Source organism: Equus caballus, chromosome 10 (assembly GCF_041296265.1).
Source record: "Equus caballus isolate H_3958 breed thoroughbred chromosome 10, TB-T2T, whole genome shotgun sequence".
NCBI classification, from domain to species: domain Eukaryota; kingdom Metazoa; phylum Chordata; class Mammalia; order Perissodactyla; family Equidae; genus Equus; species Equus caballus.
Genome location: NC_091693.1, coordinates 10534487 through 10553817, shown reverse-complemented (window position 1 = coordinate 10553817; position 19331 = coordinate 10534487).

The window sequence follows — 19331 nt, the reverse complement described above, 5'->3', positions numbered from 1 at the left end:
GGAACTGTCGCCTGACTTCCTCCTTTCTCAGGTTGTATGTGAGAAACCAGTCTCAGAGAGGTGAAGTCACTTGCCCAAGATCACACAGCAAGTAAATGGTAGAGTTGGCATTCAGATCCAGAGCCTGAGCTCTTAACCTCTTGTGATGGTTGTCACTTGGATTTGCAGATGATCTTCCACAGGTAAGCAAGTCAGTCATTCTCAAGGAGGAGGACGTCAAATCGTTTAGGGAGTTTTTTCAAGCTAGACCCACCTTTACTTGTACCCTGTCATTATGACTCTCCCTCCCATCTCCCAATTAAGAACCACCTATCTAACTCATTTAACAGATGGGCAAACTAGAACCAGGATCGGCTCCGTTGACTAAAATTCATCTTTCTGGGTTCAGACCCAGGGCTTTCTTCCTCTCGCCTCCACTGCTTTCTAACAGAAGTCCTGAGCAGCTCTTGTTTTGAGAGAGGGTGTTCCCAGATCTGGGCCTTTAGAGCCCGGGGTGAGGCTGAGTGAATACAAGTGACAACACACAAGTAAGTAAAGACAGCTGCGCTGGCAGAGAAGGGATTCCCCATCCAGACAGTGGCTGAAACTCAACTCCAGCCACGAGAGCCACGCTGGAAGGTGAGCCCATTGTTCCCGGATCTGATGTTTCAAGGGGAGTCAAGAATCCAGATTGTCAACTGAAATCTTCTAATTTTTAAATGTTGACAATGAATTCAAACACTTAAAAATGCCCTTCAGGCCAAACAAAACCCATCTGTGGCTTCATGCAGTGGATAGATGACCCCTGGTCTAGGCTCAGCCTGTCCCCAGCATTGCTATCGAAGGCCCAAGAATGCAAAGCTTCCCTCAGTCCCAGGGTGAAAGCGGAGGGCGGGGTCTGACCCATTCTGAAAGCAGCAAGAATACAAGGGAAGGGACGAATAAGGATTAACCTCCTGGAAAAACAAACTTAAATGTCAAACAATAGCTGACTGGTTAAATAAACTTCGCACCATCCCTCCATTATGGACTATGACATAATTTTTAAAAGCGATGTAGCGTATTTAATGATAGGCAATGTGTTTGCAGAATGTGTAATACCTAAGAGAAGAAACAGATGACAAAGCAGTAAAGTATAAACCCTTTTAAAAAATCTCTTTATTTGGAAATTTCAGTTGCAGAAAATTTTTAAGAATGGTACCTACTCTTAGCCCAGATTCTCCAAATGTTAACATTTTAACACATTTGCTTTATCATTCTCTTTGTCTCTATGCATGCAGTCTTACATATGTGTATGTGTACACATACATATTGTACATGTGTCTAGCTATATATATGTATATTTAAAAAACCACTGCTGGGATTTTCATCTGGATTGCATTACATCTTTAGATCAATTTGGACAAAACTGGCATCTTAACAATAATGAGTCTTCTCATCCATGAACGTGGTATGTCTTTCCATTATTTGGTTTTTTGATTTCCTTCTTTAGTGTTTTGTCCCTTTCAGGATACAGATTCTGCACGTCTTTTGGTAGATTTACACCTATTTCATTTTTCAAGCTATTTCAAATACTACCTTTATAAAAACAGGTATAATTGATACACAATAAGCCACATGTATTTAAAGTATACAATTTGCTAAGTTTGGGCATATGTATACACACATGAAGCCATCAGCAGAATCAAGAATCTATCAATAACCCTCAAAAGTTTCTTCACGTCCGGGGCTGGCCCCGTGGCCAAGTGGTTAAGTTCGTGCGCTCCGCTGCAGGCGGCCCAGTGTTTCGTTGGCTCGAATCCTGGGTGCGGACATGGCACTGCTCATCAGACCACGCTGAGGCAGCGTCCCACATGCCACAACTAGAAGAACCCACAAGGAAGAATACACAACTATGTACCGGGGGGCTTTGGGGAGAAAAAGGGAAAAATAAAATCTTTAAAAAAAAAAAAAGTTTCTTCACGTCCCTTTGTACTCTCTCCTTCCTGCCTCTCCTTGCCCCGGGCCCAGAAAACTCAAATTCATTTTCATTTTTTAGACTTTTATGTAAATGGAATCATAAACAGGTCCTCTTTCCCTCAGAATGATTATTCTCAGATTTATCCATGTTATTGAGTGTGTCCACGGCTCATTCGTTTTTAGAGCTGAGGATTCCATTGTATTGGTTGACAGTCTCTGGCTATTACAGGTAAAATTGCTGTGAATATTCACGTCCAAGTTGGACACGTGCTTTTATTTCTCTTGGATAAATACCTAGGCGTGGAAGGGATGGGTCATGTGGTGAGCGTATGTTTAACTTTTTAAGAAACTGCGAAACTGATCCCCAGAGTGGTTGCACCATTTTACATTCCCATCCACAGTAAGAGAAGTCTAGTTCCTCCACCTCCTCACCAAACGCTCCCTGACTTTCCAGTCAGTCTTTTCAATCTTACGTATTCGAATAGGTGTGGTTTTAATCTGAATTTACCTAATGACGAATAGTGTTGACCCTTTTTCCCTGTGCTTATTTGCCATTCAAATATCTTCTTTGGTGGAGTGTTTGTTCAAATCTTCTGCCCATTTTCAATTGTGTCGTTTGCTTTCTTATTATTGAGTTTCAGAGGTCTTTATTTCTCCTGGTATCTCGGTCTGCTTGGGTTGTCATAACAAAATTTCATAGATTGAGTGGCTTAAACAATGAAAATTTATTTCTGACGGTTCTGTGGGCTGAGAAGTCCAAGATCAAGGTGCTGGATGATTTGGAGCTTCATGAGGACTCTCTTCCTGGCTTATAGCTGGCTGCCTTCTCACTATGTCTTCACACAGTGGAGAAAGAGAGCTCTAGTCTCTTCTCCCCTCCTCACAGGCCGTGTCTCCAAATACAGTAACATGGGGGGTTAGAGCTTCAACATATGAATTTTGCAGGGGAGACACAAACATCCAGTTCATAACACTTATGCAAGTCCTTTATCAGATATGTTATTTACAAATATCATCCCAATATATAGGCTTGCCTTCTCATTCTCTGCTAGTGTCTTTGAAGAGCAGAAGTTCTTGATTTTAAGTCCAATTTATCAATTTTTTTCATGGATCATGCTGTCAGTGTTGTATCTAAAAAATCTTTGCCTAATGGAAATTGACAAAGACTTTCTACTACGTTTTCTTCTAAAAGTTTTGTAGTTTCACATTTTACCTTTAGATCTATGATTCATTTTGAGGGGTTTTTTATATAGGGAAAAGTGTTATCAAAATTCATCTTTTTGCATATAATACCCAGTTGTTCCAGCACCGTATGTTGAAAATACTATCTTTTCCAACCAAATTGCCCTGCAACTTTGCCAAAATTCAGTTGATTATGCATGCGTGGATCTATTTGTGGACTCTTTGTTCTCCTCATCTATTTTCCTATCTTGTCATCAAGACCACATTGTCTTAATTCCTGTGGCTTTAGAAATCTTGAAATTTGGTAGTGGAAGTCTTCCGACTTTATCCTTCTTTCTCAAAATTATTTTCACTATTCTAGGTACTTAGCATGTCTATAAGATTTTTGAAATCAGCTTTTCAATTTTTATAAAAAATCATGACGGTGTTGTATTCGGGAATACACTGGATCTATAGACTAACTCGGAGAAAACTGACATCTTGGCATTAAATTTTCCAGTCTATGAACCTGGTATATTTCTCCACTTATTTAGGTATTCCTTAATTTCTCCCAGCACTGTTTTTCAGTTTTCAGTCTACAGCTCTGGCACACCTTTTGTTGGATTTATCCCTATGTATTTCATATTTGATGATCTCATAAATGATATTTAAAAATTTTTGTATTTCCAATTTTTGGTACCTAGCATATAGATATTTGATTTTCTTTTGCACATTTTCCTGCAACCTTGTCAAAATCACTCATTAGTTTTAAGAGTATTTTAGTAGATTCCTTGGAATTTTTTGCATATCATGTCATCAATGAATAGAGATTGTTTTATTTCTTCCTTTTCAGTCTATATGCCCTTTATTTCTTTTTCCTGCCTTCTTGCGCTGGCAAAACTTCCAGTACAATATTTAACAGGAGTGGCGAAAGCAAACATCCTTTTCTTGTTCCCAATCTTAGGTGGAAAGCGTTCAGACTTTTAACATTAGATATCTTTCCAGATGCCCTTTAGCGGATTAAGGACGTTTCCTTCTATTTCTATTTTGCTGAGATTTTTTTTCCCACCGTGAATGGATGTTAAACTTTGTCAAATGTTTTTTCTCTATCTATTGAGATGATCAGGCAGTGTTTATTCGTTAGTCTGTTAGTATGACGAATTTCATTAATTGCTTTTTGAATGTTGCATGAACTTTATATTCCCAGAGTAAACCCTACCCGACCTTTTTATATCCTATCCTTTTTATATATTGTTGGATTCAATTCACTAATATTTTGTTAAGGATTTTCATATCTGTATTCATGGAGGATATTGATTTGTAGTTTTCTTTTCTTATAATGTCTTTGTCTGGCTTCTGGTATCAGGATAATGCTGGTCTCATAAAATGAATTGGAAAGTGTTCCTTCCTCTTCTATTTTCTGGAAGAGATTTTTTTAAAAATTCATGGTTTGTTTTCTTCTATATTTGATAGAATTCTCCAGGAAGTCTTCATTGGCCTGGAGATTTTTTTTGAAGATGTTTAACTACAAATTCAATTCCTTTAATAGTGGCAAGACCTCTCGGGTTATCTTTTTCACCTCTGGTGAGTTTGGTAGTTAGCGTATTTCAAAGAATTGGTCCATTTTATGTAAGTTTTCATATGTATGGGCATTGAGTTTTGTGTAGTATTATCTAATTATCCTCTTAATGCCTGTAGTTTCTACAGTGATATCTCCTCTTTCATTCTTAATATAAGGTAATTTTTTGTCTTCTCTCTTTTTTCCTCAGTCAGTCTGGTTAGAGGTTTATCAAAAAGCCAGCTTTTAGTTTCATTGATTTTTCTCTACTGTCTTTCCTTTCTCAATTTCATTGATTTCTGCTCTTTCTTATTTTTTTCCTTCAGTGCTTGGGTTTTATTTGCTCTTCTTTTTCTAGGAACTTAAGGTAGGACATTAGATTTGAGAACTTCTTTTATATGTGTTTACTACAATAAATTTATCTCTAAAAATTACTTTCATTGCTCCCATAAATTTTGATATGTTTTCTTTGCATTCAGTTAAAAATGTTTTCTGTTTCCTCTTCAGACTTCCTCTTTGACTCATGGATTATTTAAAAGTATGTGATTGTTTTCCAAATATTTGGGGATATCCCAGATATCTTTCTGTTACTAATTTCTACTTCAATTCTATTGTGGTCGGAGAATATACTTTGTACGCGCGTATTTTGTATGGTTTCAATTCTTTTAAATTTTTTTAAAGTGTTTGTTTTATGACCCAGGAAATGGTCTGTCTTGGTGAATGTTTTATGTGTCCTTGAAAACAATGTGTTTTCTGCTATTGTTGGGTGTAATGTTTTGGAAATATCGCTCAGGTCAAGTTGTTTGATAGCAGTGTTCAAATCTTCTCTTTTCTTGCTGATTTCTTGTCTGCTTGTACTATTGACTACTGAGAGAGGCGCGTTAAAGTCTCCAACTATAATTGTGAATTTATCTCTTTCTCTTTTATGTTAATCAGGTTTTTGAAGGATGTATTTGAAACTCTGTTGTTAGTGCATAGACATTTAGGATTGTTAGATCTTCTTAGTGAATTTACTTTTGTATCATTATATAATGTCCCTGGTAATTTTCCTTGTTCTGAAATCTACTGTGTCTGAAATTAATGGGATGACTCTTGCTTTCTTTTGATTAATATTTAGGTGGTATATCTTTTTCCATCCCTTTATTTTTAACCTATGATTATCATTTTATATATATATATATATATATTTTTTTTTTTTTTTTTGAGGAAGGTTAGCCCTGAGCTAACATCCACCACCAATCCTCCTCTTTTTAGCTAGGGAAGATTGGCCCTGAACTAACATCTGTGCCCACCTTCCTCTACTTTATATGTGGGACTCCTGCCAAAGCATGGCTTGGTAAGTGATGCATAGGTCCATGCCTGGGATTTGAACCAGCGAACCCTGGGCCACCAAAGCAGAGTGCATGAACTTAACGACTATGCCACTGGGCTGGCCCCAACAGCATGTAGTTTTAATCTAACCTGACAATCTCTGTCTTTAAATTGGTACGCTAAGATCATTTGCATGTGATAGAATTATTGATAAGTTGGATTTAGTTCCACCATTTCATTATTTGTTTTCCGTTTGTCCCTTGTGTTTTGTTCCTCTCTTTCCCCCTTTCTGCCTTCTTTTGGACTTGAATTTTATTTCATTTAGTTTCTCTATTGGCTTCTCCCTCACCCCCTTCTCCCTACTTTCTCTTTATAGGTGTTCCTTCCCACTCCTCCGACCAGAAGGAGTGTTTCTCGGAATTTTTCTATGTGCATCTGCTGCCCAGTGCTGGTGTTTGCATTGCCCTCTGGTTAAGGTGGGGAGATACAGGAGGGAAAAAAAACAATAGAAACTTTACCACTGTATCGGTCACTCTTCAAATGTTGACTTCCCTCCCCAATCTGCCTGCTCTCAATTGCTTTACAGTGTCCTCAGGTAGTTACTTTATGTTTTCTGGCCAGGGCTTTCCGTTGTAATCAGTGAGAGACTACAGAAGTAGGCTTAATCGATCTGAATGAGAACCGTAAGCACACACAGAGAGCGACATTGTTTTGAGCTTTTGCAAATCTCTTTAACGTTCAGCTTAATAGAAAATAACTGGATTCTGATATCTGCTCCTGCATTCAATGTGTTATGACATATTGTTTTAGTTGAAGTATACGAAGAAAATCGGGCCTCACACATATAAGTAGTTGTAATATAGAAGTGTATTTAATAGTCTTTTCAAATAAATGTGGGACTTCTTTTTTTGGAAAATACTACACCAAAACTCTACAAATGATAATTTCTTAAAGGGTAGTTGCAATGTGGAGTCTGAAATCGTAACAACAAACTTTTTAAAATCCATTGGTCTGTCTTGCACTTTGAATGGATCTTTTACCTATTCATAGTTTTTTCTCTTTTTTTTTAAGGAAGATTAGCCCTGAGCTAACTACTGACAATCCTCCTCTCTTTGCTGAGGAAGACTGGCCCTTAGCTAACATCCGTGCCCATCTTCCTCTGCTTTATACGTGGGACGCCTACCACAGCATGGCTTTTGCCAAGCGGTGCCATGTCCGCACCTGGGATCAAACTGGCAAACCCCGGGCCGCTGAGAAGCGGAACGTGCGAACTTAACCACTGCGCCGCCTGGCCGGCCCCTCATGGTTTTATAATATCATGCATTCAGAAAGTATTGGTTCACTAAGTTATTCAGCTTTCCAAATGTTGACACATTTCATTACATAATGTGGAAAAAGTCATAGTTACAAATATCCACATGGATCTCATCAGAAAAGCTGTATTTGGAAAGCTGTCAAGCACATGCTAGTGGCAGATGTGTTCTTTTTCCCTTGAAGGCTCAGATTTACTCATTTGTAACAAATTCTGTCAGTTATTTTTCTTAAAGCAACAGGCTTACTTTGTTCATTTTTGAGGGAATATCTGCCAGATACTCAACTCTGTATAACTATAGTTTTTTAATTGTTCTTTCAATGTAAAAAAAAAAAAAAAAGGTTATGCTATGGGGGCCGGCCCAGAGGCGCAGCGGTTAAGTGTGCACGTTCCACTTCTGGGGCCTGAGGTTCTCTGGTTTGGATCCTGGGCGTGGACATGGCACTGCTTGGCATCCCATGTTGTGGTAGGCGTCCCACATATAAAGTAGAGGAAGATGGGCACGGATGTTAGCTCAGGGCCAGGCTTCCTCATCAAACAGAGGAGGATTGGCAGCAGATGTTAGCTCAGGGCTGAGCTTCCTCAAAAATAAATAAATAAAAACAAAAAAAAAGTTATGCTATGAAAAAGGCTGCTGTTACAGTTCATAACTTAATCAAACAAACAAATGTTTTTCTTGGCATCATGCATCGATATGCAGCTTTATGCATACCTTGCATTTTGTCACACAGAATATTAAAATGACATGTTCTTGAGGCTAAAGATTTAATGGAATTAATATATATATTTTTTTAAAGATTTTATTTTTTCCTTTTTCTCCCCAAAGCCCCCCGGTACATAGTTGTATCTTCTTCGTTGTGGGTCCTTCTAGTTGTGGCATGTGGGATGCTGCCTCAGCGTGGTTTGATGAGCAGTGCCATGTCCACGCCCAGGATTCGAACCAACGAAACACTGGGCCGCCTGCAGCGGAGCGCGCGAACTTAACCACTCGGCCACGGGGCCAGGCCCTGGAATTAATATTTTTACTGCTTCATCGAGGACCTTCCTAAGTGAAACTGGTTTTTGTTGTTGATGCTTGTTTTTTGCTGGGCGCAAGTGGTTGTAAAGAATACACCTTCTAGAACGTTTAGTGCTGCTGCCTTGGTTTGGGACAAAGGCCAGCAGTTTTACCCACTATGGTTTTTGCACCATCAGTGTAAATTTCAACACACGAAAAATCTGAATACCATTTTAGTTCCATTAGGAAAATTTTGACCAAAGCTACCCTCTGAAAGGATGGGGGACATGCAGGGGCCTGCAGATTTACTCTGAGAGCCACTCTACTCAGGGTAAAGATAAGGGAAGAGTTCCAGGTTCTCCTGTAGGAATAAAAACAGATGGCGCTTAACCCATCTGGGAGGTTATAGCCACACAGACCTGAAGAACAAGTGGGAATTAGCCAGATCAGGAGAGGAGAAGGGCATTCCAGACCAAAAGAAGACGCAGGGCAAGTGAGAGGATGGATGGGAGACATATAGGGTAAGGCCAGGGATAATGGGCTGAGAGAGGAGAGAAGAGCAGGAGGCATATTATGGAAAGGCTTCACTGTCATCTAAGGAGTTTAAAATTTATCCTAAGAATAAGAGGCAACCACTGAAGGGTTTTAAGCGGGGGGATAACTTAACAAGATTTTGTGTTTGTTTGGGATGATCTCTCTTACTGCAATGTAGATATGGATTCAAAGGGGATAAGACTTTGAACAAAACCCCAGAGAGCTGGCACAATAATCCAGGTGAGAGATGGTTGTCTGAATCCATTGGTAAAATGGCATGGACTTGGAAATAAATAGATGAACTTGAGATCTACAAAGGAAGTATAAGTGATAAGACTAAGGAACTAATTAGAAGTGAGGACGAAGCAAGAGAGAGGGATCGAGTATGACGCTCCTAGCTTGGGCTGCTGGATGATGGCATATTGTTCACTGAGAAGACATGACGAGAGGGGCAGATGTGGAAGGAGAGTAATGATGTTGAGTTAAGTTACTCGTAAGATATTCAAGTGGAAATGTCCTATATCAAGAGATGGGACTGGAGGTTACTTACTGTCTGATTCCATTTATAAGACATTCTTCAAAAAGACAAAACTATAAGAATGGAGAACAGATCAGTGGTTGCTAGGGGTGAGGGGGAAAGGGAGGGTGTGCCTACAAAAGGAAAGCATGAGGGAGTTTTGGGGGGTGATGGATCTGTGTCCTGATTGTGGCAGTGGTAACATAAATCCATACATGGCGATTTTACTGTGTGTCAACTTAAAAAATAAAACAGGCAAAGTACTCTTGAGTTTCTGGCTTGCAGAACTGGTGCCAATGGTGGCATCGTTCACCGAGATTCAGAACAAGAAAAAGACCTGGGTTAGGTGTGGGAAGATAGCAAGGTTTGGGATATACTGAGTTCGAGGTGCCTTTGAGACATGCAATAGGTATCAAGCGGGCAGTTGGACACACCCTGGGGAACTCCAAGGAGAGCTGTGTCTGTTCTTACAATTTTCAAAATCCTCACCTGGTATATAATTATGGATTTTTCTTCTGAACTCATAACCTAGGCTATCAGGAGTAACCGTTTCGTGTTCCTTATTGCTCTTGTTGACATTGGCCCAGCACCAGCAGGTTTAGTCCTTGATATCGGCCACTATATGGTGGTAAGCAATGAGTACCGGTAACTTCTGTGGGTGGCCTTATTTACAATAAGAAATATTAAAAAAGTAGAAGACCCTTTAGGACCATCAAGGGCAGGTGTCACTTTATTGGGGTGTCTGAAGCCAGAAAAGGATTTGAGAAGGCCTAGGAAGAGCGTCGAATGTAAGAAGAGGCAGCAATGACAGAGGCTTGGAGATGAGAAGTGATGGAGAATAAGGAGTTTGAAAAGGTGGAGCTGGAGGGGTTGAAGGGAAACTAGGTGTGTGTGTGTGTACCTAGGTATGTGCTGTCAGAGAAGCCAATGGAAGGAGGGACTTCAACAAAGAGGTGCTTGTGAGATCACACGAGAGCAGGAAAATGTCCTCTGGATTTAATTACAAGGAGGCTATTGGAAACCTTGGCTGGCGTAAACTCAGTGCAGCGGTGGGGTGGAAGGTAGGCTTCAGGGCTCTGAAGAATGTAGAAAGAATGAATGTAGGTTGTGGAAGAGTATAGAAAGCTGGGTCAGTGAGTGTACATAGTTCTTTCAAGAAACTTGACTCTGATGGAAAGGGGAGTACAAGGGCTGCAGTTATGGCAGAATGAGTTGTTAGGAAGATGTGTCCATGTGTTTTCTTTTTTAAAGAGACTTGATCACGATTATATGATGATGTGCAGAAGCAGAAATTGAGAGAATGGGGTTAATTGGTGGAGCCAGTGTCTTGACATAGAGGGAGAATAGTATTCCAATTAGGGGGTGGGCCTTTTATCTTCAGTCTCTTTAACTTTGTGTTGGAACTATTAACCAATACCAAGCAGAAGCATAGGAAGTAGAGGCTATCTCCATTTGATGATTATATGATTATAAAACAATCAATGGAAAAGTAACTACAAATAAGAGAATTTAGTTAAGGAGCATGACATAAAATCAATATACAGAAATCAACAGCCTTCAACAGTATCTAGTTAGAAGAAATAATAGAAGAGCAGACCCTATTTACAAGAGCAAATATTAATAATAATAAAACACCTAGACATAAGCTTAACAAGAAATGTACGAAACATATATGAGGAAAACTATGAATACTTCTGGAAGGCACAAAAGCAAACATGAACAAATGGAAAGATAGAAGACTCATATAATAAAGATACCAATTCTTTCAGAGTTAATTTATAAATGTAGTGTAATCCCCCCAAATCCATCAGGTTTTTATCTAGAATTAGAAATGTTGATTATGAAACTTATTTGAAAGAAAAACAAGAATGGCCAGGGAAGCTGAGAAAGAAGACCATGATAGGGAAACACCATGGGCCCTACCAGATATTAAAATGTATTATAAAACCCTTACAATTAAAACACTGTGGTATTAGCGCATGGATGGATAGACCAAAGGAACAGGATAGAAAATCGAGAAACAGACCCAAGTGCACATAGAAATTTAGTAGATGATAAAGGTTGGATCTCAAACCATTGGAGAAAAGAAAGGCGTTTCAATAAGTGGTACTGGGGTAAATGGATAACTCTATGGAAAAAGACAAAATTAAATCCATTCCTCACACCGTATATCAAGATAAATTTTAAAGGGATCAGAGATCTAAATTTTAAAAAATGAAAGTGTAAGAGTACTAGAAGAAAGCACAATGCGTTCCTTTATAACTTGGAAGTAGTCAAAATTTTTCTATGACTCAAAATAAAGAAGCGTAAAAGAAAAGATTGATATGTTTGACTACATAATAATTTAAAATTTTTGCATGGTGAAAAACGCAATGAGTAAAGTAAAATGATAAAATTCACAGAAAACATGAGCCCTTAAACAAATGAACAGATGGTTGACCTTGTTTATAATACTATAAATGTGAGATAAAACTACATTGAGATATCATTTGTCACCTAACAGATTAACAGCGTATTCTGGTGGCAAGGTTGTTGGGGAAACTGGCACTCTCATTTTGCTGGTGGGAATGAAAAATAGTACAAATCATATGGAGGAGGGTCTGGCAATTTCCAGCAAATTCATATATGCCGTTTTGCCTAACAATCTCACTTCTAACAAAAATTATGTATGCTCTTTGACCCAGCAATCTCATGTCTAGGATTCTATCACAAAGATACACTGGGAAAATGCAAAATAATGTATGCACAAGGCTGTTTGTGGTAGACTTTTTGTAATAGAAAAATGCTTGAAACCCAAATATCCATCAGTAGTGGGCTGATTGAATAAACTTAAGATATATTTATAAAGTAGAGCAATATTCAACTCAAAAGGAATGGAGGAGATCTCTCCATATTGTTATGGTGTGATTTCCATGATAAAGTGTTAAGTAAAAAAAAGGAAAGTGAAAGACGGTGTATATGATATGCTAACTTTTGTGTAAGAAAGAAGGGAAATGCAAATACGCACATATGTATGTATTTGCGTATATTTTCAAAAAGAAATGATGGGAAGATGAATAAAAATACCATAAAAATGATTACTTCTAAGGGAAGAGAGAAAACATGGTGGTGAGCACAGAGATGGCAGTTAAACCTCTGTGAAGTTACCTCATTATAAAGTTTTGGCTTTGGAACTATGCAAATGTCTTATAGAATTTTTAAAAAATAAACAAAAAGGCAGTTCCTCCCCTCGTGCCCAAATTATGGTCTCTAAATACAATGTGGTAATAATAGGAATTAAGGCTCTTTTGAGAAACGGTTGATTCTGGATGTGGTCAGGAAATGTACAACGATGAGCCTGGAACACCTTTTCATACCATAAATTAAGGGGGCTTCCACTGGCCTCAGGAGGAAATGCAGTGGATTGAAACACTTCAAAAATGTTTAAAATCCATGCATTCATAGTGATATTACGCATGCACACACAATGTTTATTTACCTTCAGAGAGAACTGGCTAAATCTGAAAACGGAAGCATTTTAGTTGCTTTTTCTGTATAACTGCAACTCAGGGCGACCAAAGAATTAATGAGGGATGTTTCTCTATATAGTCATCTGTGTATATAGTATATAGTAGAGTATAGATGTTTCTTGGTATAATAGCTAATAAATGAAGAATGATAAATTAGAAATCTCCATTTTGCAAAGCCTCTAATGAAATAATGAATTTTGTAGGTTGCTAGATTTAGCAAATAAATCGCATGGGACATACTTACAAAATTATACTAAAATTGTATGGGACATACTTATACTAAAAACTAATTGTTGTTCATCTAAAATTCAAATGTAACTGAATGTCCTGTATTTTATCTGGCAGCCCTGGATCTAGGTATTGACCAACAATGGATATTAACATCATTGAGTAGATGCAGAAGAATCATTTAGTAAAACTAAATATCCATTTATGATTAAAAATCTGAAAATAGAAGGAAACTTCTTTAATGTAATAATGTGTACTTACAAAAATATTACGTAAGCATCATACTTAATAGCAAAATGTTGAAAGCTTTTGTTTTGTGATCAGGGGAAAGACTAGGATGACCCCATCACGTCTTTTGTTCAATGATGTATTAGAGAGGCTAAAGAAGATGAGAAAGGAAGGAATTAAACTCATTATTCATCAACAATATGATTGTATGTAGAGAATCTATAAGAACCTACAAATAAATGTTTAGAATAATAAGTGGTGACTTCTGGTTCCAGAAAAGATGGCAGAGACTCATTTCTCCATGCTCCTCTCTGCTCAGTACAATGAAAAACTCTGGAAATAATACAACAGACATTCATAAGAGGACTCCAAAAGATAGAAAGAAGAAGGCAATCTAGCTAGGGGCTTTAGGACTTGAGAAACAACACAGTGAACCAGCATCTCTCAACTCCTCACCCAATGACAGGAGGTGGCCCAGGCCCAGTGGATCCCTAACCCCATCCCGCAGCAGAAGGCACCCAGGTAGGTGCTTTTCTCCCCAATGGGTGGCACCAGCAGAGATCAAGCAGGAGCCCCCGTGGCACTGGGAAGTCCAGGAAAGTGCTCTCCACCCTTTCATGCCGGTGTCTCCTACCCCTAACATGGCAGCACCATATGGGCCCAAGAAAATGCCTTCAGCTTCCATTGGTGGTACCAACAGGAATTGCATGCAAACCCAGCCAGCCTTGCGCATATTAAGCAGACCGGACTAACACTTCAAGGGCTCTGAAAACTAAATTGTTATTGGAAGAACAGCACACAAAAGTAGGCCAGGACCTGCATGCTAAACGTAAACAGGGTGACTTTCTGCTAAAATGGAGGAGTTAAATAGGATCCAGAGTCTCCTATCATAACATCCAAGATGTCCAGGATGTAACAAAATAATTACACATCATACCACAAGCCAGAAAAATCAAACCTTGAATGAGAAAAGACAATGAACGGGTGCCAATACTGAGATGAATTAGATGTTGGAATTACCCGACAAAGATCTAAGCTAACTATCATAAAAGTGTTTCATCAAGCAATTACAAATCCCCTTGAAACAAATGAAAAAATAAAAATCTCACCAAAGAAATAGAAAATATAAAAAAGAACCAAATGGAAGTGATAACACTGAAAACTACAGTAGCTAAAATAAAAAACTCACTGGAAGGACTCAAGAAAGAATAAATATGACAGAGGAAAGTATAAGTGACTCTGAAGATAGAACAATAGAAATTACTCAAAAAAAAAATCAGAGAGGGTCTGGCCCCATGGTTGAGTGGTTAAGTTCATGCACCCGCTTTGGCAGCCCAGGGCTTTGCCAGTTCAGATCCTGGGCATGGACCTAGCACCACTCATGAAGCCATGCTGAGGTGGCATCCCACATAGCAGAACCAGAAGGACCTACAACTAGAATATACAACCATGTGCTGGGGGGCTTTGGAGAGAAAAAGAAAAAGAAAGATTGGCAACAGATGTTAGCTCAGGTGCCAATCCTTAAAAAAAAAGCAGAGAGAAAATTGGGGGAAAAATAACAAACGAAGCCTCAGAGAACCTGCAGGACAATTATAAAATATCTAACATTTGTGTCACAGGAGTAACAGAAAGAGAGAAGAAAGAGATTGGGGCTGGAAAAGTATTTTTGAAGAAATAATGACTCAACCTTCCCAAATTTGGCAAAAGACATAAACCTAAAGATTCAAGAAGCTAAAGAGAACAAATCCAAAGAAATATACACCAAGATACAGCATAATTAACTTATGAAAACTAAGGCAAGAAAAAATCTTGAAAACAACTAGAGAGAAATGATGCATTACCTGTGGGGAAATATTGATCAAATGACATTGGATTTCTCATCTAACACCATGGAGAAGAAAACAGGTCACAATATTTTTCAAGTGCCAAAAGGAAAGAGCTGTCAACTGTGAATCCTATATCCAGTAAAACCATCCCTCAGGAACAAAGGGGAAATAAAAAGCTTTTAGATGAAGGAAAACTAGAGACTTTGTCATCAGCAGAACTACCCTTGCACTCCAAATGATAACAGAGGAAGACCCAGAACTTCAGAAAGGAAGGAAATAGCAAAATGGGTAAAAACAGGGGTGAATATAATAGGCTACCCTTCTCATGAGTTTTTAAAATCATATTTGGTTGAAGAAAAAAATACAGCATCATCTGATGTGGTGCTCACTGTTGATAGAGGAAAAGAGTTAAAACAATTATATTTTTTAAAGCAAGGAAGGTAAAAAGACCCTACATGAAGTAAAGTTTCAGCGCTTCAACCAAAGTGGTAAAATATCAATGCTAGACTTAAGTGATCAGTTACACACTCATGTTGTAATACCTAGAGCGAATGGTAAGAAAATTATCCAAAGTAATATACTCAAAAAGAATATAAATCAAAGTGGAATTCTAAAACATGATCGTGAAACCCACAGGAATGTCAGGAAAAAGATAGAGGAATGAGAAACAGAGGGAACAAATGGAAAATAAATAATAAAATGTCACACTTAAGCCCAAATCTATCAATAATTACTCTAGATGTAAATAATCTGTCTAAATACACAAGAAAAGACAGAGCTTGGTAGAGTGAATTTAAAAAACATGACTCAACTATACGCTATCTCCAAAAACAGCTCACTTCAAATATAAGGACGTAAGTAGGATAAAAGTAAAAGGACGTGAAAAGATATACCATGCAGATATTTATTTTAAAAAGCCAGGAGTTACTATATTATCTAGTAGATATAAAAGTAGACTTCAGAGCAAAGAAAATTGCTAAGAACAAAGACGGACTTTACATCGTGATAAAAGGATTATTCCACCAAGAAGAAATTGTAATCCTAAATGTATACTCGCCAAACAATAGAGATTCAAAATACATAAGGCAAAAACTGATAGAGCTGAAAGGTGAAACAGACAAATCCACAATTATAGTTAGGGACTTCAAGACCTCACTCTCACCAATTCATAGAATTGCTGGAGAGAAAATAAGCAAAGGTACAGAAGAACTGAATAACACCATCAATCCACAGGATCTAATTGACGTTTATAGAACCATACATCTAAGAACAGCAGTATGCACATTCTTTCAAAGCACTCACGGAACATTTACCAAGATAGACTCTATAAATCAAACCACAACAAAATTAAAATAATTGAAATTATGTAGAGTATGTTCTCTGACCATGATGGAATAAGCTAGAAATCAACAACAGAAAGACAACAGGAAAAATCTCCAATCACATGGATTTTAACCAGTTCACATCTAAGTAATCCATGGGTCAAAGAGGAAGTCTCAAGAAAGTTTTTAAAATACATAGAATTAAGTGAAAATGAAACTATAACATACCAAAATATGTGGGAGACAGCTAAACAGTACTGAAAGGAAAATTTATAGCACTAAATGCTTACACGGGAAAAAAGGAAAAGTCTCAAACCAATAATCTAAGCTCCTACTCAAGAAACAAGTAAAAGAAGACCAAAATAAATACAAAGCAATCAGAGGAAAGGGGAAAGAATAAAGAGCAAAGACTAATAAAATTGAAAGAAGGAACATAATAGAGAAAATCAATGAAACGAAAAGCTAGTTATTTGAAAAGATCAATAAAATTAATAAACATCTAGCAAAACTGACAAAGATAAAAAGAGAGAAAACACAAATTACCAATATCAAGAATGAAAGATGGGACATCACTACAGACCCTATATCCATGAAAATGATAATAATAAGGGATAATATGAACAACTCTATGCTCACAAATTTCACAGCTTAGATGAAATAGACCAATTCCTCAAAAACCACAAACTATAAAAACTCAGCCAATATGAAATAGATAATCTGAATAGTCATGAAAGAAATTGAACTTGTAATTAAAAAGCTCTAGAGAAAGAAATCTCCAGACCCAGGCAGTCCCACCAGAGAATTCTACCAAACATTTATAGAAGAATTAGCACCAATTTTATGCAGTCTCTTTCAGAAAATAGAAGAGGGAACACTCTCCAACTCCTTCTTTGAGGCCAGCATTACTTTGACGCTAAAGCCAGACAAAGACATTACGAAAAGAAGAAAGAGGAGGAGAAAGAGCGGGACAAAGAAGAGGAAGAGAGAGAAAGAAAATTAGACAGTATCTCTCATGAACTGTGATTCAAAAATCCTCAAAAATATTAGCAAAACAAATCCAGCAATGTGTAAAAAGAATTATATACCATAACCAAGTAGGCTTTATTCCAGGTCTGCAAGGCTGGTTCCATATTCAAAAATAAATCAGTGTAATCCACCATGTTAACAAGCTAAAGAAGAAAAATTATGTGAGTGTATCAATCGACATAGGAAAATCATTTGGCAATAATCAATACCCAGTTGTGATAAAAACTCTCAGCAAACGAAGAATGGAAGGGAACTGCCCCAACCCGATGAAACAGCATCTTCAAAAAACTACAGCTAGCATCACACCTAATGATGAAAGACTGAATGTTTTCCCCTTGATTAGGAACAAGGCAAGTATGTTCAGTCTCACCATTCTTATTCAACATAGTACTAGAAATTCTAGCCAGCTAAATAAAGCAAAACAAAGATATTTTTAAAATACTGATTGCAAAGGAATAAAATCGTCCCTATTTTCAGATGACATGATTGTCTGCACAGAAAATCCCAAAGAATCTCCAGGATAACTCTTAGAACTAATAAGTGAATTCAGCAAGGTTGCAGGATAGAAGACTAGCACAGAAAAATCAGATGCATTTCTATACACTAACAATGAAAATGTAGAATCCGAAATTTAAGACACAAGGTGATTTACAGTAGCTCCAAAGAATAATAAAATATTTAGATATAAATCTAACTGAACATGTTCAGGATCTGTATGCTGAAAAATTTTTTTTTCTTTACTTAGAAGAACAGAAATGTGTTGTCTGGAGGCCAGACGGGCAAGACCAGGCAGTCAGAAGAGTTGGCACCTTCTCAGGTCTGTGAGCAAGCATATGTTCCACGCCTCTCTCCTAGCTTCTGGCAGTTTACTGGCAATTTTTAGCGTTCCTTGGCTTATAGATGATTCATCGCCCTAATCTCTCCCTTCATCTTCACATGGTGCTCTCTCTGTTTGCATGTTTACCTCTGTGTCCAAATTTCCCCTTTTGATAAGGACGCCAGTCATATTGCATTAGGGGCACACCTTACTCCGGTATGACCTCATCTATCTACTTACATCCACAGCAACCTTTTTTTTCAAAATAAGGTTACATTCTAAGGAATTGGCGGTTAGGATTTCAACATATGAATTTTGGGGGGACACAATTCAACTCATAACAATGATCTCATTTTTTCTTGTTAGAAAAGCTATGCATGTGCACATATGCATATGTGTGTATAACTGGGTGTGTGCGTCTATGAACAGATAAAGGACTGAATGGTACACATCAAATTGCTAACTGGGGTTACCCTCTGGGAAATGGTGGGGAGTGAGGAAGGTGGGTGAGCAATCCTTATACTTTGGATCTCCACAATTTTGCATTGATTGAAAAATGCTCAACAAGCACGTATAACTATTGCAAATCTAAGAAAGCAATTTAAAAGCTTTTAGGGCACCTTATAGGTGTCCATCAAGGTAGATCCTGGGCTGCCTTGGAAGGCAGTGGGAACTACAACAATTAAGTGGTTCAAAATTCTTGGAATACTTTTCCAATATCAACGTGCAAAACCGTAATATTTGATATGTCCCCCCTCAAAAGGGCTTGTGAGTCAGTAACAGTGTGGAAATAGCACTGCAATTGGAGCCCAGAGAGTTGGATGGAGTTCCCTTTCCCACACTAGCTGGCTAGGTGGTCTTAGGTTCTTAATCACCTGGCATTTGTATTATTATCTTTAAATATTTCTGTAAATTTCAGATATGCAGTCCCCTGGTCCGTGTTTACTCAGATCTGGCTCATACATGTATGTTGTGCATCAGAGCAAAATTTGACTGAGCCTAAAAATAGCCAGCCATCACTTTGCCTAGGGAATGGTCAACGGAGAG